Source organism: Cryptomeria japonica, chromosome 7 (assembly GCF_030272615.1).
Source record: "Cryptomeria japonica chromosome 7, Sugi_1.0, whole genome shotgun sequence".
Taxonomy (NCBI): domain Eukaryota; kingdom Viridiplantae; phylum Streptophyta; class Pinopsida; order Cupressales; family Cupressaceae; genus Cryptomeria; species Cryptomeria japonica.
The window spans coordinates 33,517,854-33,541,953 of record NC_081411.1 but is presented as its reverse complement, the minus strand read 5'-3'; positions in this window follow the sequence as shown (position 1 = coordinate 33,541,953).

The window sequence follows — 24,100 nt, the reverse complement described above, 5'->3', positions numbered from 1 at the left end:
CTTTATGTTTTGGTAGAGAAGTTGTTGGATGTAGATCAATTGTGTCAATGATAACTGCCTCTACCGGTTCTATTAGGATAGATAACTTCTCTTGATAAAATTCAGGTAAGGTGTTACATCTCCCATCTTTCGGCGCCTCAAGGACGTTTTCATCGTTAGATGCGTCCTTTGTTTTTACTTTTTCGTGATCTAATGTTGCCAATGAATGGTTTTCAGCATTAGACCTAATATTGTTTTCTTTATGTTCATTTTTGCGACTAGGAGATTTAACACCCACTTGACATGAAGATACGTTGCTGAGATTCCTGGTGGAAGTTATTATGGGTTTGATTGTATAGAGAGATAAATATATGGCATGGTCATTTGGAAAGGTATCAAGGGTAGTATGTCCTTCATATCCCAAACCATAGGTTTAGGAGGGATTAGAGATAAATGATCTTCAGGTTGAGACATGTCAAAGATATTAGGGGTCATGATAGAGATATCAGAGCTTTCAATATGTATTTCCATGTCTAGACCAATACTCTCATCAAAATAACCTCGCATAAGAAACTATTGATCGTCCTCAGTTAAGTCCATGTCAGCCGAATGTGATTTTGATTCAAGAAGGCTAGTTCCTAATGTTTGTCCAACATACGTGTGGACTACATCAACTTCTATATCTACTTCTTCCCTTTCAATTTCAAGTTTCTCTTGTTTGTTTTTCCATGATAGGAAATATTCTTCGCTCCCTCAGTCTCTTAGTTGCATTTGTTTTTCCATGTTTGATAGAATTGATGCAAATGATTGTTCTTTGGATTGTGTGCTTGAAGATGCTACCTCTCTGTTATGTGAAACTATGACCTCTTGAGTCAATTTCAGATTATTATAATATTGCTATGGATTTGAGTCTGTTGATATTGTGATTTCCTGTCCATTGTAGGGAAACTTTAAGCACCGATGACATGCTGATGTAGTAGCTTGTATGTCCTGTATCCATTGTCTCCCCAAGAGTATGTTGTATGGTAGGTCCAAGTCTAGAACTTGGCATGCTGTGTCTTTCTATAAAGGTCCCACTTCAAGGGGTAATATCACAATTCCTTTAGAGTAATGATCTTCTTCACCATATGCTTTGATTTTTTTCTTTTTCCGGGAATCAACTGCATCTTCTGAAAATCCTAGAGCACGGACAAGATACAAAGAGAAAATGTTCAACCTGGCTCCCCCATCTATTAGGACACATTTAACGAGCATTATATGAATGAGGATTTCAATTTTCAAGAGAGAATTATGGGAATGCTACAATGAATTAATGCTTGGATATGAAGGAGATGAGCTTTGAATAGGATCCTTTGAAATAGGTTTGATGGCAATCATGGATATCCCTTGGGGAACTTCATCTTTGTATGTATTCTTTTGTGATGATGCTATGGAAGATTCTTGCAAGCTTTTAGGAGGTGTAGGAATAGATGCCTTTGGAGCATCAATTTTCTTATAGGGGGATGAGCCATTGCTAGACATAGGTGCACGATTTTGATTGTTCTCAACCAAATCCTTTAGGGATCTCTTTAAGAGTTGCATAAAAGAGCCACCTTTCTTTTGAGATGTATTTGAATCCTTGTGAGGTTTTAACATAGTTGGATTTTGATTTTGAACTTGTTTGATTTCTCTGATACATTGTCTTGTTACTTGTATTTTGCTTTGGTATGTCATGTTGATATAGTTTTTAGCTATTTCAAATGTTTCTGTTTCAGGGGTTTGATTGTCCAAAAGTTGTTTTGATAAGTGATCAACTGTCAATGTAGATACACTAGAATGATATGACATGCAAAGATAATTCAAGTGTTTAAAAGTTTGCAAGTTTTTCAATCTTCGATTTAGGAGTGCAATGATGATGATTTGATAAAAACCAAGTCTAGTAGGAATGATATATCCTACGATGTGGGACAAGATTATCCTAACCAAACATTTCAGTTTCATGATAAAGGATGATAGATCCTGATGAGAAACTATGTTTGAGTGATCAGTTTACCAAAAAGGGGGATAATGCACTTTGAGATGTTTAGATCTTGAACTTGTTGAGGGTGAGCACTTGAAAGTCTTGAGGTGTTTATCTTCTAGAGTTTGATTTTGATGGATGATAACTTGACCAAGCAAACCAAGAAGATAATTTAAGTACAGAATGACAGATAACATATGTTTATGATTACTACAAATTGATCAAGCAGAATGACAGATAGGAAAAAGTCATGCAAAGTGGCAATTATGGATTGATAAAAACAGAGACTCGTATGACAATACTTCATGAACCATATGACAAAAGATACAAGACCAGACGACAAATCAGAAATTTCCTTTGAAAATGTAGAGACTTGTATGACAAAACTTTATGAACCATACGACAAAACAGATTCCTCGTATGATAAATCACCTAACTCGTATGACAGATAATAGGAGAATGAAAAATATGTTTGTTTTGCAAATTTTTGATTAGTGAATTTTGATGTTTTTCTTATGTTTTCCAGTTTTAGATGTTTGATTTTTCAATTTAGGGATGAATACACAGCAAACACATGATGTGATAAGTGACTCCACGCATGCTAAACCTGTTGGTATTTTGGTATGGTTTTGTCATTGATGTTAACACCTATTGAATACAAGCACTTTGGAGATCCAACAACATTCACCGGCAAGCAAGTAACTATTGCAACGTTACTAGTATATGGTTCATCGGTAGGATATAATGTTCACTGGTACCTAGAATAATATGGAAGACACTTGGTAATGTCGAAGGCATCTTATGGACACTTTGTTTTGAAGGATTGATCATTGGTATATTTATATTTACATATTTGCTTTTACCGGCAAATAGGTCCAGGGTTATCTAGGGTTACACCGGCACGTTTATCTTTTCTAGATTAGCATAGCACGCTATGGAGATGATTTATTATTGATGTAAATGCATTCAGCCGACATGTTTAATCAGTTATTGCATCGGATATTATATTGTTTGTAAAATGTTTTTATTGTAATATCTTGTAGAGCCGACCTACTAAAATTGGTCTTAGGGTATGGTATAAATGTAAGATCTTATTTGTAAGATCAAATGTGGAATGTGAAAAAGAATTGTGTGAAGGTATATGTGAGATTAGGTAGAGGTATACACGAAGACATCATTTGAAGGTGAAGATAGGTTTTTGTAGAAGCATATCAGCATTACACCGGTACTGAATCCAGCATATGAAGATGCTATTTTGTGCAGTACATTCTTATTGGATTTAACCATCCAATTGTAGTCAGTGTGACTCCCATTTGTAATTGAGTAGTGAGCTCTAGGTTTTTGGCCTTTCTGCATGTGCAGACCCCATTTATGTACACTTACTATCTGCAGTAGTATCATCTAATTGTGGGTAAGGTTTCCCACCATGGTTTTTCCCCTTACAGGGTTTCCACATACAAATATTGGTGTTATGTGTTGTGGATGACCTTTTGTTTATATTTCATGCATTAATCCTTACCGGTATAGCAATTTACTGTTAACACTGTCTACCGACACACTTAACTGGTTTACCGGTATTAAGCATTAAGTTGGTTAATTGGTTTTTGGTTTGAATTTATTAGACAACTGATTCACACACCTCTCTCAGTTGTCTCCAGGACCTAACAAAACCCTAAGGAAATTGGCTAAGGAGAGAAAATCTTTTCTTGCAAGCTTAGGTACACACCCAATAGCTAATCAGAATACGGTCACGGAGTCTCACGCAATGGATTCTCAACGTCGTATTATCCGACTCCAAACACTAATGGGGGCACGATATGGCAAGTGTCTTGGGAGAGTTACTATCTCTCTTGCATAAAGATTATCACCCTTTTGGAGGTGAATCGGGTAGATTCTAATTTAATCAGAACTAGTAAGGGATTCGTTCAGTGCCTCGAGGTATAAACGCAGTTAAGAGGTCTCCCAGCCTTGAAAACCAAGGTTTGATATACCCGAAGGTACAGAGGAGAGCTACTCCTGAGCACTATCATTGAATTGATTTTTATCAAATCACATTTATTTTATTGTGGGTTGGATTACTTGGCGTTAACCATTCCCACTTAGGTCATTCCCCTCACATCGGTTGTAATGGCTTTAAGAGTTTTTAGCTCCTTGGGAGGGTAGGCCTGCTAAAGATATGCACTAATGAAAACAAAAGATGATTTTATCTTTCTGATCACCTAAGAAAGGTGAGAGAATACTCACCTATCATAAAAAACACAACATACATGATTGTTCATTTTTAGCCAAAATCAAGTGTGCCTACAAAAACTTTAAGGAATACACAAAGTTTTGTTGAATTCTTTTAGGCAACCTACAAAATAGATCCATTAGTAGTCATTGATTTGTTTTGAATTTGGTCTTTGACAAGCATATCTTTGACAATCGTTCTACAGAAAAGAGTTAGGTTGCCAAAAATCTCACAAACAAGTCAGGGTTAGCATTAGCAATGATCAGATTTAAAAACTGAAAACCCTAAGATGTAGTTTATTTTAAAAACACAAGCAAAAAATCGTATGACATGCTTTGACAGATCAAATGATAAAACTGTAGGTCCCAAAGACAACTGAGAGGGGGGGGGTGAATCAATTGTCAAATAAATTCAAACCAAAAACTTATTAACCAACTTAATGCTTAATACCAGTAAGACAATTAAGTATGCTGGTAAACAGTGTTAACAGAAAATTGTTGTATCGGTAAGAATTAATGCATGAAACATAAGCACAAAGTCATCCACAACACATGACACAAATATTTGTACGTGGAAACCCTGTAAGGGAAAAACCACGATGGGAAACCTTACCCACAATCAGATGATACTACTGCAGATAGTAAGTGTACAAAGAGGGGTCTACACATGTAGAAAGGCCAACAGCCTAGAGCTCACTGCTCAATCACAAATGGGAGTCACACTGACTATAGTTGGATGGTTAAATCCAATGAGAATGTACTGCACAAAATAGCATCTTCATATGTTGGATTCAGTACCGGTGTAATGCTAATATGCTTCTACAAAAACCTAACTTCACCTTCAAATGATGTCTTTGTGTATATCTCTGCTTGATCTCGCATATGCCCTTCCTTAAATCTTTTTTGCATTCCACACTTGATCTTACAAATAAGATCTTACATTTATACCATACCCTAAGACCAATTTTAGTAGGTCGGCTCTACAAGATATTACAATAAAAACATTTTACAAAAAATACAATATCCGATGCAATAACCGATTGAACATGTCGGCTTAATGCATTTACAACAATAATAAATCATCTCCATAGTGTGCCATGCTGATTTGGAAAAGATAAACCTACTGGTGTAACCCTAGATAACCTGGACCTATTTGCTGATAAAAGCAAATATGCAAATAAGAATATACCAATGATTATTACTTCAAAGTAAAGTGTCCACATGATGTCTTCGACATTACCAAGTGTCTTCCATGTCAATGTAGGTATCGGTGAACATTATATCCTGCCGGTTAACCATATACCGGTAACTGTTTGCACAGTTTATTGTTTGTCGGTGAGCGTTACTGGATCTCCAAAGTAGGTGTATTTAGTAGGTGTTGACATCAATGACAAACCCATACCAAAATACCAAAAAAAACTTTAGATTTCACTCAGGAGTAGAAATAGGCTCGTACAACTCAGAAACAAGATAATACGAGTAAAGAATTTACTAGACAACAATTCGTACGACACTATTTTAGATTTTGTGTGAAATAAAAAATAAGCTCGTATGATATAGGATTGAGCGAATACGAGTCAAGATAGAGTATCATCCTAGAGAAGAAAGGAGTTCGTACATGCAGGAAAAGCAACTTGTACGACATTCTGGACCAGAGCCGAGCAGAGATGAAGGTTGTTGAAGCTTGAGTCCAAAAATGATGATTCCGGCCCCACGGTGGGTGCCAAAATGTCGTGCCTGTGAAGTGTATACCTATTATACCTATAGTTGCAACACAAAACACTCAATAAATCATTACAAGCAATGGTTAGAAAATTAATCAACGAAAGATAAAACCATAGCTAATCGATCTATTGCCTCCTAGTAAATGCGAGTATGAATTTTGCTCTCAAATCTAGTTATGCAAATTCCAGTGACTTGACTACACTTAAATGGAGGATTTAAATGATGAATATGCATAAGATAGCAATGATAGCATGATTAAGTTACATGATTTCATAATTATTCTAGAAAATAAGCTAGAATGATGTTGCAATTAAGCTAAAATTGAACATGATAACAATGCTAAGAGCTGTATGCCTATAGTAACAATGCTTGAATGCAAATGAGATGGGATCAATTAGGGACCCTTTGTGCTCCAAAATGGGGTTTATTTATAGGATTTCCAAGGCTAGGGGTGAGGTGGTAGGAATCAATGGTCAAGATTAAGTCTGAAGATATCAATGATGAAATTGGAGGAGGTTGGAAAAGAGGTTGGATTAAAGGGAACATCTTTCATCTCTATGGTGACAAGTGTCAGGAGGCTGCTAGAAGAGGTTGGATGAAAGGGAATACTTAGTGACAAGTGTCAAGAGGCTTCTAGAAGAGGTTGGATGAAAGGGAACATTTAGTGACAAGTATCACAAAGATTATAGAAGAGGTTAGATGAAAGGGAACACTTAGTGACAAGTGTCACAAAGCTTTTCTCATGAGAGGGTAAAGTGTTCAAGGAAAGGGGACATGTGGGTAAATGGAATGGGTTAGGTTTAGGATTGGTTAGGCTAGATGGTTAAAAGTTAGGAGAATTTGAATTTAGAAATTCAAATAATAGGAAAAGGATAATTAATTTCAACAACTCATAATTGATTTGTTTTACTTAATTAGGAGATTAGAAGAATAATTTTGATGGAGAAGAATTAATTAATTTGAATTAATTAATCAAAGGGGATTATTGAAATGAACCTATTAAATAAATCCTTAGATTTATTAATAAGTAGATGAAAAGGGAGGATTTTAATCAAATTGTTAATGAATTCAATTAAATTGGGGAGGGAGATTAATTAAATAATTGCTTATTTAATTAATTATCTTCAAACCATTTTTAGGTGTACACAGGCTCTATCACCCTTCTTGTTGAGGTTCATGCTAAATCCATGGATGTTGACTTTGTTATCATACCTTGCTCTGAGAAATTCCATGTGAAGTTGGGCTATCCTTGGCTATTTTCCATGAAGGTTATTTCTTCTCCAATCCACAAGTGTCTTAAATTTCCTCACAATGGAGAAATCATAACCATGAACCATAGCTTATTTCATGCATCCGAAAGAAGCCCTAGTGTTCCTATTGATCTCTTTTGGCCTAAACAATTTCAATCTCTTCCATCAAGGAGTGATTAGCTTTTTCAATCTTATCAAAAATGGAAGAACGATATGATCTTATCCTTAAGTAAACCTAGATCACCAACACTTGACATTCCTATTATTCTTCAAGATAGGGTTCTTCCCCTCTCAAATAGAACTAATATTCTTCCTAAGGAAAATTGTCCACCTACTCCTATGGATGTGACTTTACCTTCTCTTAAAGAGAACACCAATATTCTTCCTAAGGTTAGACCTATACCTCCTCCCCATGATGGACTTGGTCTCCTTCCTACACCTAATATTCCCCCTTTCTATGGTGTAGCTCCATCTCCTTCCTCTTATCAAGAAAAGAGGTTTGCTCCTCCTATTGTTCAACCAAAAAGACCTCAACCCAAACCTTCCACCATAAAGGAGAAAAATATTCCTACTTCTTCAAATGTTCCTCCTTCTTCTCAGCCTTTCACTAAAACTAGACAAAATCATTGCACAAGAGAATGCCGACAAAGACGTCGTGTTCGATCTTGTGAAGTTATCCCCCAAAATACTCAGTCTCCTCAGACTCCAATAGTTGGCATGATTCGCTTTTCTCCTAAGTAAGATATTCAACATGATGAACATAGAATACCACTAAGAGGGGGGGGTGAATCAGTGGTTCCTAGATCTATTACTTTCTTTGAACAATCTTAATAATGTCAATCTTATGCTTTAAACTTATAAGTTGTCAGACAAGTAATATAAGAGAGAAAGCCAAAGAACCCATGCACACACAGTCAAGCCACAACACTAGAATTATGAGGAAAAATCAACATGAGAAAAACCTCGGTGAGAAAAGCTGTTGAAGTCTACAGCTCCAATCTAGCCTCACAGGTAAAAACAAATTTACATAGATTTTTGGGCACCAACCCCTGCACCAAGCTCAGACTTGGTGATGTATATTTAACTACTGATTAAGTGCAATTAAGGCTTCTTTCTGCAAATGAGTTTTGCAACTCTTGAATCAATTAACTCACCGTGTCTCCACTCACAAAGTCACTCCAGGATGCTACTTGCACTTTCACACCTCATTAATTTGGCACACCCGCACTATTGAGAAACTACCGGTACAAGCCATTCACTGGTTTGTCCGCTACCTTGTACTGTAACTTGATTGCTACCTCTCCTCCAATCTCCTCCTCCTCACTTCCTTCTTCTCACTCCACTTCTGTTCCATACACTCCACCTTAGCAGAAACATCTCCTCACATCTTCTTTCATTACTTTCTTTTCTTATCAAATAAGTTCCTGCCAAAAGACAGATTCAAAATCTGAGCGATTAGGGTTTCTACACCATCCTCAAGGCAAATAAGATCCAATCAGATATGCAAGATCTGATCTCCCTGATTTCCATCTCTTCTTCTCTATCATTTTTGTGCTTTTTCAAATATGGGAAACGTGATCCTTCAGTTTGGATTTGTTACTTTACAGATTGCCATTAATGCTCCTGTTGTTTCCTTCTCAAGGTGATCTTTCAACCGGATCTTCTGTCTTCGATATAGATGCTAACTACTCCCCTGATGTTCCTCTTACATTCCTTCTTCTTCGAGCTGCAATCAGACTGATACGACTCCTAGATATGCAGTTTCTTTATTAATGACGAATATCGGTTTCATCAACCCAGCGAGTGAAACTTCACCAACTACATCCTACTTGCCACCTCAGCTTCATACGACATTACTCCAATCAAGACACGGCCTTCCAGCTCCTTCACTGGTCAAGTTCTTCATGTGTTGACTAGTATAGCATCCAGTACTGGTTTCACACCTTAACACTCTACCTTTTCATCTCCATCGGTTGACATCAATGGCAACTCAGTGTCAAAATGCCAACAATCTCCCCCTTTGGCATTGATGTCAACTTCACACATTCCACTACATATCGGTTCCATTCTCCCCCTTTGACATAATGACAAAGGGTACTTGCACACTCCCCATGTGCTCCTCACAAGGTTCCCCCTGAGCCACACAAATCTTCTATGCAGATGATACAACTCCCAACTTGTGTCGGAGATATTCAAACGTGCTTACCAGTAGAGGTTTGGTGAAAATGTCTACTACTTGATCACCAATAGGAACATAATCCATTCTTACTTCTTGCCCTTCAACCTTCTCTCTGAGGAAGTGGTATTTGATTGCAATATGTTTTGTTCTGGAATGCATGACCTGATTCTTTGCTATGTTGATTGCACTCAAATTGTCACACCGGATGAGAATGGGATCAGTAATTTCCACTTGGATATCTTTGAGAGTCTTCTTTATCCAGAGCACTTGAGAGCAGCATGTAGCAACAGCCATGGATAGAGAGATTGAGTCCTATTTCTTGCTATGCCATGAGACCAACCGGTCACCTAGAAATAATGCACCATTGCTTGTTCTCTTTCTATCATCTATGCAGCCTGCCCAATCGGCATCAGTGTATGCTTTAAAAAAGAAATTTCCCTGCTTAGGATACCACAGACCATAATTGAGTGTTCCTTATAGATACCTAAAGATTCTGGTAACAACAATCAAGTGAGACTGCTTTGGTGCAGCTTGAAATCTGGCCACCATGCATATTGCCTGAACTATATCTAATCTTGAAGTAGTTAGGTATAGTATACTACCTATCATGGATCTGTATAGAGTTTGATCCACTACTGGTGATTCATCATCTTTACTTAATTTTTTGCCAGTCACCATGGGAGTGCTCACTGGTTTGCAATCTTCCAGTTGGAATTTCTTTAGTGTCTCCTTTGCATACTTGACCAGTGAGATAAAGATTCCTTTATTCTTCTGTAGAATCTACAGGCCTAGGAAGAAAGTCAATTCACCCAACATTGACATCTCAAATTCTGACTGCATCTGATCCGCAAACGCCTTGCAGAGAGTATCCTTATTTCCACCAAAAATAATGTCATCTACATATACAACCACAATAATCATGTGATTCCCATCTTTCCTTATGTACAAATTGCTGTCAGCACTCCCCTTTTTGAATCCCTATTCCTTTAAGTACAGATCTAATCTTGAGTACCATGCTCTAGGGGCTTTCTTAAGACCATATAGAGCTTTAGTCGACATACAAAAGTCTCATCATCATGTAGCAGGAATCCTTCAGGTTGCTCCATGTATACTTCTTCTTCCAAATTTCCATTCAGAAAAGCCGATTTTACATCCATTTGTACACTTTGTAGCCCTTGTAGGCAGAGTAATCTAGAAACATCCTAATCACTTCCAATCTAGCCACTGGTGTAAATGTTTCTTCAAATTCAATCCCTTCTACTTGAGAGTATCCTTTGCACACTAGTCTAGCTTTGTGTCTCACAACCTTACCTTCTTCATTCATTTTATTCGTGTAGACCCACTTTGTGCCAATAATGTTCTTGTCTTCTGGTCTAGGAACCAAATCCCAAGTCTTGTTCTTCTCAATCTAGTGCATTTCCTCTTCCATGGCATCTATCCATTCTTGTTTCTTGCTAGCCTCAATGAAGGTTTTGGGTTCAACTTCAGACATGAGGCATAGGTTGACCTGTTCATCATTTCGAGCAAGTCTTCATTTGCTCTGCACACCATCACTCTTATTTCCCAGAATTTTCTCTTCTGGATGATTCAATTATACATACTGATTTGGAACCTTCTGAGGTACTGCCTTTGGCTTAGTATCAGACTAAACTTCTATATTTTCATCATCGGAGTCATCATTCTGGTTGGCATGTGATTGACATCCTTTGTGAATGTTCTCATCAACTCTTAAATGCACACTTTCAACAATTCTTCTTAGTCTTTTATTGTAGCATTTTTTGGTCCTGTTGTTTGAATAGTAACCAAGGAAAATCCCTTCATCACTCCTAGAGTCAAAACTTCCCAAACCATCCATGTCTCTCTTAATGAAGCATTTGCTTCCAAAAACCTTGAAGTATTTGATTGATGGTTTCCGGTCATACCATAATTCATAAGGTGTCATTTTGTTGTTTGTTCTTAACTGAACCTGGTTCAAGGTGTATGCAGCAGTATGGACAGCTTCTTTCCAATATGTATCCAGTAGATTGGCCTCATTCAACATAGTTCTGGCAGGCCATTTCCTTAACTGTTCTATTCTTCCTTTCTACCACACCATTTTGCTATGGTATTCTAGGAGCAGAGTATTGTCTTCTAATTCCATGTTTTTTACAATAATCTTTAAATTCATCTGATGTGAACTCTCCACCCCTGTCTGATCTTAGACATTTTACTTTGTGTACCCACTTTCCTTTTCCACCATCTTCCAAAAGATCTTGAATCTTTCGAATGCTTGTGATTTATCTTGCAGAAAGGTGACCCATGTCATCCTTGAGTAGTCATCAATGAAGAGCATGAAGTATCTTTCACTGGCAAGGGCTCTTGTTCTAGTTGGACCACATAGGTCTGTACGCACAATTTCAAGTGGTTTTGAGGTGTTGTGCTCCTTTGTCCTGAAACTTACTCTTGTTTGCTTACCTTTTACACATTCGTCACAAAATGTGTTAACTAGTTTGATGATGGGTGGAATATTTCTCACACCCCTTTTTGCTCACTGTAACCAAGTTATCAAAATTTATGTGACCTAATCTTCTGTGCCACAGCCAACTTTCATCTACTTGTCCTAGCATGCATTGGGACTCATAGCATTCCTTCAGATTATAGACATTTCCATCAGTTCTCTTTCCCTTTGCCACCACCTTACCAGTGTTGTCTTTCTTTATCTGACAGTTGGCTGAGTCAAAGGTGAATTTGTAACCTTTGTCACACATCTGACTCACACTCAGCAGATTATGTTTAAGGCCTTCCACATAATATACATCATGTGCTTTCAGTTTTCCATCAATACTTAGTGTCCCTTTTCCCTTTATTTTGATGGAGGAATTGTCTCCAAACCTTACTGATCCACCATTCCAATCTTCAAGATTGATGAATTTTCTTTTGTCACTAGTCATATGGTTTGAGCAACCACTATATACTACCCATAGATTTTTCCTTTCAGCATGCAAGGCAGTCTGCACCAAGAGACTTGATTCTGCCTTTTCCTTTTCTTTTTCAACCCAAACTGGTTTGGTTTCCTTCTTATTTTCAGCTCCTGTATCTTGCTTGGATTCAGAATACCGTCCTTTGTTTAGGATTATCCTTTACTTGCTTGCTCTTCTTGTTTCTGCATAATTTGGCTAAGTGTCCAAATTCTTGACAATTATAGCACTTTATGTTTTCAATAAAGGAACCACTCTTAATGCTATCGTGGGATGTCTGTTGGTTCTCCCTGCATTCAAAGCTCTTATGTACATATCCATTGCACTGATAGCAAACAACATTCATATCATGGAGTGCATTAAATGAATTTCTACTTTCAAAATTCATAAAGGGTTTATTGTTTAGCCTACAATCAGCTGTTTTGTGCCCAAATTTATTGCACCGGTAATAGTAACCATGAAAATTTGATACATACCAACCATGTTGTCTTGGTCCTGAGTGGAATTGCCTCATTGGGGGTCTTCCATTCATGTTGTTGAATTTGGTGAAACTCTCTTGGTCAATCCAAACATTCCTCCTTGGACTTACAAATTTATTCAAGAAATATCATCTCTGGTTCATTTCTGCATACCAGTTTGGGTGCTGATTTCTAATAGCATCAGCATATGTCTTTTTGCCTATTTCCTTGCCTACACTGAATGTCTTCTTTTCTTCTTCTTTATTTGAGGAGGTGAATACTATCTCTTTGTCAAATTTTTCTTTGTGAGTTGACCCTTGACCAACTTCAAAACCTAAACCACCAATGTTTTTGGGTGGCTTTTGTTTGCTTAACATCTTATCCAAGGCTTCAATGTTGCCTTCAAATTTGCTTCTTATCTTTATCTCTTCCTTATTTTCTTCAAGCTCCTTCTTGAGTTTTAATATTTCTGCCTCAAGCTCTTGATATTCCTTTTCTTTCTTTGCTAGGTCAAGGACAGTAACTTCATCGATTCTCTTAGTTTCTTCTAGCTATAGCTTTAGGTCAGATATGGTTTGACCGGATTCTTCTAGAGATTGCTTCAATATATCTTGTTCATCTACAACATCAAGCTTCACTCTCTTGATTTATCTTCTTGTTTTACTTAGTTCTTCAAGTGCACTGATGAGTTCGCTCTCCAAATCCACTTCGGCCTCAATATCTTCATCTTCCTCTTCTTCAATAACTGGTTTGTCAAATGCCATGAAAAGATTTACTTTTCTATGGTCCTCATGGTCATCATCCTTTGATGCATCCCCATCATCTGTTGTGTCATATTTAATGGTATAAAGATTGTTTTGGTTCTGGTAGTCTCTTCTTCTTTGTCGATGGTCATTCCTTTCTTTGTCTTTGCCGATAGATCTTTTGAGTTCTCTTGACTTGTCTCCCCCGCTATCTTTGTGAGGACAACTTGCAGTGAAGTGTCCTACTTTCCCACAGTTGAAACATTCTAGTGGTAGTTTTCCTTTGTACCGACCAGATCATCTTTTGAGCTTCCTGACAAAGTTTGCCACTTCAACATCAGAATCTTCATTGGATTCTTAATGAGCAACAACTTCCTTCCCCTTTTTGGTGGTATTGAAAGTGACTTCTTTTCTTGAGAAAGTCTCACCTGTAGTTCTCATCTCATAGGCTATCAAGGAACCAAACAATTCATCCATAGTGAAAGTCTTCAGATCCTTGGCTTCTTCTATAGCAGACACTTTAGTATCATATTTGTGAGTGAGAGATCTAAGTATCTTATTGACAAGAACTTCATCTGCAATCTCTTCACCAAGTCCTCTGATAGCATTCACAGTTTCATCAAATCTGTGAAGATATTCTGCAATTTTTTCATCATCTTTCATTTTGATGCTTTTTAATTGGCTCCTTAGAGTTTGTAGTTTGGCCTCCCTGACCTTTGCGTCTCCCTCAAACAACCTCTATAACTTGTCCCATGTTTCCTTAGCTAAAGCACAGTGCATAACTTTGACAAAATCATTATCAAACAATCCACTCAAAATGGCATGTTTAGCTCTTGCATTATTTTCATACTCCTTCTTTGCATCCGGATCAGTGGGAGGAGTGTTAGGAACAATATACCCATTCTTGACTGACATCCATACATCAAAGCCAAGAGATGAAATATATGTCTCCATTCTTTTGCTCTAGAAGGCATAATTAGATGAACATGGGAGCTTTTGAGGAAGCAGACTCACTTCTTACCATTGTGCTCAAGGTCCAGAATCTACCCAAGGTTTAGAGATAACCAGGAACCTGTGCTCTGATACCAATTGATGAACACAAAATACCACTAAGAGGGGGGGTGAATCAGGGGTTCCTAGATCTATTACTTTCTTTGAACAATCTTAATAATGTCAATCTTATGCTTTAAACTTATAAGCTGTCAAACAAGTAATATAAGAGAGAAAGCCAAAGAACCCATGCACACATAGTCAAGCCACAACACAAGATTTATGAGGAAAACTCAACATGAGAAAAACCTCGGTGAGAAAATCTGCTGAAGTCTACTGCTCCAATCTAGCCTCACAGGTAAAAACAGATTTACATAGTTTTTTGGGCACCAACCCAAGGAGCACCAACCCTTACACCAAGCTCAGACTTGGCGATGTACATTTAACTACTGATTAAGTGTGATTAAGGCTTCTTGCTACAAATGAGTTTTTCAACTCTTGAATCAATTAACTCACCATGTCTCCACTCACAGAGTCACTCCAGGATGATGCCTGCACTTTCACACCTCATTGATTTGGCACACCCGCTCTATCAAGAAACTACCAGTACAAGCCACTCACCGGTTTGTCCACTACCTTGTACTATAACTTGATTGCAACCTCTCCTCCAGTCTCCTCCTCCTCACTTCCTTCTTCTCACTCCACTTTTGTTCCACACACTCCACCTTAGCAGCAACATCTCCTCACATCTTCTTTCATTATTTTCTTTTCTTGTCAAATAGGTTCCCGCCAAAAGGTAAATTCAAAATCCAAGCCATTAGGGTTTCTACACCATCCTCAAGGCAAATAAGATCCAATTAGATATGGAAGATCTGATCTCCTTGATTTCCATCTCTTCTTCTCCATCATTTTCGTGCTTTTTCATATATGGGAAACATGATCCTTCATTTTGGATTTGTTACTTTACAGATTGCCATTAATGCTCTTATTTTTTCCTTCTCAAGGTGATCTTTCAACCTGATCTTCTGTCTTTGATCTAGACACCAACTACTCCCCTGATCTTGCTCTTACATTCCTTCTTCTTTGAGCCGCAATTAGACTGATATGATTCCTAGATATGCAGTTTCTTCATTAATGACGAATATCAGTTTCATCAACCCAGCAAGTGAAACTTCACCAACTACATCCTACTTGCCACCTCAACTTCATACAACATTACTCCAATCAAGACATGGCCTTCCAACTCCTTCACTGGTCAAGTTCTTCATATGTTGACTCGTATAGCATCCAGTACTGGTTGCACACCTTAACACTCTGCCTTTTCATCTCCACCGGTTGACATCAATGACAACTCAGTGTCAAAATGCCAACACAACCAACATCTCCAAATCATAAGTTGCATAAAACATTTGATGGTTTTACTCCTATTTGTGTTCTTTCTCCTCTTGCTTTAAACTTTGATGAAGAAATGGGTGAAAATATTATTCAGAATGGCAATACAACTCCTAATGCTTCTGATAGAAACCATAAATATATTGATGTGGAAAAACATTTATCAGATGAGTTTTCACAAACCCTAATCCTAGCTCCTAGAATTGAACAAAGTGACTTACTACATTATCATAGTCCTTGTTTGGATCTTGTGATAGCTCCATCTGCTATGCTTGATATCGCTCCTCTGGTGTGTTGCTTGCCTTCCTAAAATAGTGATTAGCAAGATCGAGAGGTAGATGTCATGCTAGATTAGAAATATTAGTAATCCAGATCTTTCTCTCTCCTTTCTTTCTCTTTTGTGACCATTCTTGTATATGTATCCATGTTCTTCTATTATTCCCTTAATGTCTACTTGGGGACGATGCAAAGCATTGAGATATTTTCCTAGTCTCTTTCACGTTGACTCAAAAGGCATCCTCTCTTCCCTTTCTTCTAAGGTCGTGTCCTTCTTTGGGGAATGAAGATTATTATATGCATATACATACATGATATACATGAATTATCATACAACATATTGACCCTGAGGAAAGAGACACCACATCATGTTTTGTGTTCATTATCCTTGGGTTTATACCTCGATTGGGGACTAAATCCTTGTGATAACGAGCTCCCTTTCTTTTCTCTCTTTTGGGTGTATCCTACCTTAAAGAAATTGCTCCCAATAAGGCACGTGCGATCACTTTAACATGGGAGCATACACTCCGCTCATACTTTCCTTCTTGTGATACTTAGAATTACTTAGTGAACTTTGCTTTTCTTTGTAATTTGATTATCCTTTCTTTCATGACTCATAGTAAAGGGAACTTTGCTACTTGCAGTTATGGTTCTCTCCCCTTCTCGATCTTCCCTTTTTTACTTTGTCAATCGAAGTTCTAAGATCCTAAGTCTATTAGGGGCTTGGCGCAATTTGCCTCCTTGACATTGTGAAAGTCTTTCAATCTTGTTTCCTTGTACTTTACCAGCAGTATCGACATATGCTCACACTCTCACTAAAGAGGGGGCTAAATGTAGTGTCATAAAATTACAACCCTAGCAATTTATGACTACATTAGGGTCCTCACACATGCGAACTCGAATCCTCTAGCCTGATTAGAGACCAGAGAGTGCTCATCTTGCAAAAACACCTTCTTCCTTGGCCTCCGCATTACTTTGTCCACACTTTTCCCTAGAGACAGGGGTAGGATAGGGGCATGGCACCCGTATCCCCCCTTGGATAGGGGCATGGCACCCTTGTCCTCCCAGGACAGGGGCGTGGCACCCCTATCCCTCCCTTATTTTGGGGCAGGACCTTTCTAGAGAATTTTTTTGTGGGTTGCGCAGTTAGTGGGAAATCTCCCTGACGTCAGCCTGTGACAAAATTCAAATCCTTCAAACATGAATTTAAGGGGGTATTCACTCTCTCATTCACAAGCGATCAAGAGTTCAAGAGAATTCAAGCATTCAAGCATTCTTTTCTAGCATTGAGTATTCTCAATTTTCCCTTCAAGGCTAGGTGTTGCATTCAAGTCAAGGATTCAACCATTGAAGAGGAGATTGATTCCAACATACAATTCCATACAAACATTTCTATCAACATTTCTACTACAACCTCCCTTGAGGTGATTTACAATTTAGTCTTTCATTTACATCTACTTGCAAGTGCTTTCTTTCATTACTTGGTTAATTACAAAACTGGGGTCTTACATAAAGGCAAACCCCCAATCCGAACACATTTCCCTCTCTTTTATGTGTGTAGGTTGTAGGTGCGCAACTATACTTTCAAATTCAAGCTTCATTTGCAGAGGCAGAAAAACCCTTTTCATTTCGTGGATTTTTCGAAGGACCGTGTGTTGATATGTGGCAACTGATCAACAAAGTACTATACACTCAGCACATTTCATTTTTTGGACACTTTTGTTGATGAAAACCGACATTGTAATAAAACCCTAAAAAGACCAACTTTGTTTGTTGCCCTAAAAATGTATGTTATAAGCGGCTGGGATGCTTAAGGCATTGTGAGGTTGATGTACTATTTTGTTGGATAATAAGAAAGATTGGATGGTTGTGTATGGTAGACGTAACCCATTTTGGGTGAACCACATTAAATCTCTATGTTATCTGTGTCTTGTTTTATTCCTTTATCTTTTGTATTTAGATCTGCATATAATTGTTAGTTCATATTTTCTACGGATCTGCTTCAAACAATAAACAAGTGGTATCAGAGCGAGGTTTTCTATAAATTGGCAAGACTTTCAGATTTGAGTGGGAGCAATGGAGGATTCCAAATTCAAGGTTGAAAAGTTTAACGGCCAGAATTATCAGTTATGGAAAATGCAGATGGATTTATGGCAGCCATTGGAAGGAAAGGAAAAGAAAGCGACCACAATGTCAGATGAAGAGTGGGACATTTTAGATAGAAAGGCACTGGGATCCATTCAATTGTGCCTTGCACTGTTTGTAGCTTTCAATATAACAGAAGCAAAAATGACTGTAGATTTGATGGTGACATTGGCTAAGTCGTATGAGAAACCCTCAGCTTCGAATAAGGTATTTCTTATGAAGCGTTTGTTTAATTTGAAAATGAGTGAGGGAGGATCTATAGTGGAGCACTTAAATGAATTTAATACAATTACCAATAAATTGTCTTCGGTAAAAATTACTTTTGCAGAAGAGGTTAGGGCTCTCTTGATTTTATGTTCTTTGCCAGAAAGCTGGAATAGCTTGGTTATGGCTGTAAGTAACTCTGTCTCTGGTAAAAATACTTTGATATTTGATGATATTGTTGGTGTTATCCTAAGTGAGGAAATGAGAAGGAAAAGCACAGGTGAGACTCCAACATCATCAAGTTGTGTTTTGAATGTGGAGAATAGAGGAAGATCAAAGGAAAGAGGAAAAGGCCCTGAGAATGAGAAGTCATGAGGGAAGTCAAAGAAAGGACGCTCTCAATCTAGAGGAAAGAAAGATTGCTGGTACTACGGAAAGCCTGGTCATCTAAAGAAAGACTATTGGTCTTAGAAAAAAAAAGGAGGAGACAAAAATGAAAATGACAATAAGGAAGCTAATATTGCAAGTAATACTTTACAAGATGCTTTAATCTTATGTTTGGATAATGTTAATGATTCTTGTGTTATAGATTCTGGGGCTTCATTTCATGCTACACCCCAAAAAAATATTTTCTAGATTATGTTCAAGGTGATTTTGACAGGTATATTTGGGTGATGATGAGCCCTATCAAATTGTTGGAAAAGGAAAGATAAAGATCAAGTTGCAGAATGGAAATGACTGGTTTCTGTAGGAGGTAAGACATGTTCCTAATTTAAGAAGAAATTTAATTTCTACAGGCCAACTAGGTAGTGAAGGTTGCATAGTTACCTTCTCAGACAGTATCTGGAAGGTCACTAAAGGATCATTAGTAGCAGCTAAGGGTGTGAAGTTATGCACATTATATCTATTTACCGGTAACACTTACTCTACCCTAGCTGCTACAGATAAAGTTACTGCAGGGACAACAACAATAGATGTTGCAAGAACAAATTTGATAATGTGGCACCATAGGCTTGGGCACATGATTTAGAAAGGGATGAAAATCCTTCACTCCAAAAATTTATTACTAGGACTAAAAAAGATTGATTTAGGGTTATGTGAAAACTGTGTTTATGGTAAATAGAAAAGAGTCAGATTTCTTAAGGTTGGGAAAGAGGAGAAGAGTGAGAAGTTAGAGCTTGTGCATTCATATGTATGGGGACCAGCTCAGGTATCATCTCTTGGTGGCTCTTGTTATTATGTTATTTTTATTGGTGACTCAACTAGAAAAAAATGGGTATATTTCCTAAAACAAAAATCAGATGTTTTTGAAACTTTTAAGAAATGGAAAGCTTTGGTTGAGAATGAGACAGGAAAAAAGTTGAAGTGTCTCATATCAGATAATGGGGGTGAGTATTGCAACAAAGCATTTGAAGATTACTACTCCTTAAATGGGATTCGAAAGCAGAAGAAAGTTCTAGGAACTCCATAGGAAAATGGTGTGTCAAAGAGAGTGAATAGGACTATCATGGAACACGCGAGGAGCATGAGATTGCATGCTGGATTGCCCTTACATTTTTGTGCAAATGTTGTATATACTACTATCTATTTGATAAATAGAGGACCTTCAACCCCTTTGGATGGTGGTATTCCAGAGGAGGCATGGACTGGTAAAAAGGTAAATTATTCTTTTGTGAAAACCTTTGGTTGTGAAGCTTTTATCCATGTTGATAAAGAAAATAGAACCAAGCTTGATGCTAAATCTCATAAATGTACCTTCATTGGATATGGGATAGATGAATATGGCTATCGATTATCGGATTTTGAAAATAAGAAAATAATTAGAAGTAGAGATGTTATATTCAATGAGAAGGTTATGTATAAAGAACAAATGCAAGAAAAGAAGCATGAACAGGACAAACAAGAATATGTGGTGTTGGATGAGATTCTTAAAAATGAAATGCCATAGGTACCTGATGCTCAGCAACAACAAATTGTCTCACAAACTCCTACAAGTGTTAGACGTTCTGCAAGGTCAAGTAGACCCCCTGAAAGATTTTCTCCTTCTTTGTATTCTATTTTATTAACTGATTCTGTTGAACCAAAAGAATATGAAGAAGCAATGCAGGTGGATGCCAAACAACAGTGGGAGCTATGCATGAAAGAGGAGATGGACTCCTTGATGAAAAATAAGACTTGGGACTTAGTCTCTTTACCTGCAAAAAAAAGAGATTTTCCTAACAAATGGGTTTATAGGCTGAAGGAGGAGGAAGGAGGAGGAAGGAGGTCAGAAAAGATATAAGGCCAAACTTGTGGTAAAAGGTTTTTCACAAAAAAAGGGTATAGATTATGATGAAATATTTTCTCCAGTTGTAAAAATGACTTCAATTAGAACTGTACTTAGTCTTGTGGCTGCAAATGATTTGCATCTTGAACAATTAGATGTCAAAACAACTTTTCTCCATGGATATTTGGAAGGAATTTACATGTTGCAACCATAGGAATATGAGGTCAAAGGTAAAGAGAACTTGGTGTGCAGGTTGAAGAAAAGTTTGTATGGCTTAAAGCAAGCACCCTGACAATGGTATTTAAAATTTGATAGTTTCATGGCTGAACACAGTTATCATAGATGTCATTCTGATCATTGTCTATATTTTAAGAGATTGGATAATGGCAATTATATTATCCTATTGCTTTATGTTGATGACATGCTTGTTACTAGGTCTAACATGCAACATATAAATGATCTTAAACAGAAATTAGCCAGGTCATTTTCTATGAAGGATTTGGGTGTAGCTAAGCAAATTCTCAGTATGAGGATTACACGGGACAGGAAAAAAAGAAACTTGAATTTGTCCCAAAGTGAGTATATAAAGAAGGTGTTGAAAAGATTTAACATGCAGGATGCAAAAGCAGTTAGTACAACTTTGGCTAGTCATTTCAAATTGACTAAGGAGATGTGCCCAAAGGCACAAGAAAAGATAAATAAAATGTCTAACATCTCGTACTCATTAGTTGTTGGCAGTTTGATGTATGCAATGGTATGCACAAGGCCAAATATTGCACATGTAGTGGGAGTTGTGAGCAGGTTTATAAGTAATCTGGGTATGGAACATTGGAATGCTGTGAAATGGATTCTTCGGTATTTGAAAGGAACTACTACAAAGGCATTATGTTTCAAAAAATCTAATGATGCTCTGAGTGGATTTATTGACTCTAATCTAGCAGGTGATATTGATTCATAGAGGAGTACTACAGGGTATGTTTTTACTATAGGGGAACTGTAGTCAGTTGGATTTGTAGGCTGCAAAAGGTTGTTGCACTTTCAACCACTGAAGCTGAGTATGTTGCTACTACAGAAGCCAGCAAGGAGATGATTTGGTTACAATGTTTTTTGGAGGAATTGGGTCAGACATAGGAGGATCGCCCATTGTATACTGATAGCCAGAGTGCCATTCATCTTGCGAAGAACTTTTCTTTTCAATCAAGGACAAAGCACATTGAGCTTAGGTACCACTTCATCCGGACTATTTTGGAGGAGGGTGAGTTACGGCTTGAGAAGATTCACACAAGTGAGAATCCTATTGGTATGTTCACGAAGGCAGTTCCACAGGAGAAGTTGATTTCTTCATCAGTTTTTGTTGGTCTTCTTGATTGATAATTGTGTAATTTATACCAGTCGAGTCCCAATGTTTTATCCAGGGAATGCTACAAGTATAGTGGTGTCGTCTAGTATTAGTCTCCAAGTGGGAGATTGTTGATATGTGGCGACTGATCAGCAAAGTACTGTAAAATTTTTTGGACGTTTTTGTTGATGAAAACCGACATTGTAATAAAACTCTAAAAAGGCCGACTTTGTTTGTTGCCCTAAAAATGCATGTTATAAGCGGTTGGGATGCTTAAGGCATTGTGAGGTTGATGTACTATTTTGCTAGCTAATAAGAAAGATTGGACGGTTGTGTATGGTGGACGTAACCCATTCTGGGTGAACCACGTTAAATCTCTGTGTTATTTGTGTCATGTTTTATTCCTTTATCTTTTGTATTTAGATCTGCATATAATTGTTAGTTCATATTTGCTTCAGATTTGCTTGAAACCATAACACCGTGTACATTCCTGCCACGGTCCGGACAACTTTTTCATCAAATTTGCAAGGCAACTTCATCTCGACATTTTACTGCCAAATCTAGGTGCACAGCTTCATCCCATATTCAGATCTCACGTTATAATCGATTCTTTGTCACTTTTGTACTATATAATTCAATCAATTCCTTTCCAAATCAAACAAAGGAATAATGGGATCATCATAACATCCTTAATTCATTCAAAATTCAATCTATCATCTTTGTGTGGAGATTGGGTCTAGTGAATTACCCCTTATCTTCCTAATGTAATGGTGAAAAGTGCTTGAAGGATAATCAATAGTGAAACTCTCATCTCTCTTTGAGGGAAAGGGTTAGTTTTCCTCTTGATCTATCACTCATCATTTTCCCACCATTACAATGACCACCATTCTATTTTCAATATTAACATTATACAATCACATAAAATAACAAAAAATAACATATAAAAGATAAAACATCATCACAGGAGCATAAAACCTTCTAGCATGAGGCCAAATAGAATTTTATGAAGGAGATAAATTTTCAAAGGGTCTAATTTATCCTTGAAAACAAGCTCAAGAAGAAGATCTTCAAACCTAAACATGAGTTAGGCTTTGTTGCTTAACAATGAGGTTTTGATGGGTTCCCTAAAATTTTAATTTAAACATTAATGATTGATATCTTATATAAGTCCTAAATTAGGAAACAATATGAAGGATTGTGTTTGATTAATTGTCATTGATGTCAAAGGCAATCCTTGGTCCAAGAAGGAAATCACTAATGAGGATTGAAAGGCCAAATGCCACTAATCATTGTCCTATGATAAAAAAAAAATTAGTTTTTAATCTCGATTATTTAAGGGTAGATTGCACCATTTGAAGGTATTAAAGACAAGACTATGATCATTGAGGAATGCTAGTTAGACATCCCTCTAGTTTAGCGCTTATCTCCATGATATCTCTCCTTGAAATTCACAAGATACAATTAAAGTAATATTTGATGATGGGCCAATCCATTTTGGCACTCATATTGGAGTTAACAAAAAATTACAAATAAATAAATAAATTTTTTAAGGGGGTGACCCCTCATGGTGAGTGCCCAAATTTAGTTATGAAGAGGCACTCATAAATAAAATTTGCATCCTGTATGATATGCTATGTCTTTTCAATGATTTGCTCCTCTCCAAGCATGTGTAAAGGGAGCTTATAAAACATGGTGAAGAGTGTGTGGAGAATAAAAAAGATATATTAGTCAAACACAAGCAGATTTTGTGAAGAAAATATATATCATTCAGGGTAGATTCTTTTTGTGAAGGAAATATAGAAGATCATTTAAAGAAAATTTGAGAAGAGTAAAATACAAGAAGATAATTTTAAGGTAGATTTGTAACTAGAATTATAGTAGATTTATAACATATTTTTTAATAAGAATTATGTGTTAGAGGTTGGTGCCTCTGAATAGATGAGATTGGTGTCTCTTACTGGGTTGGTTC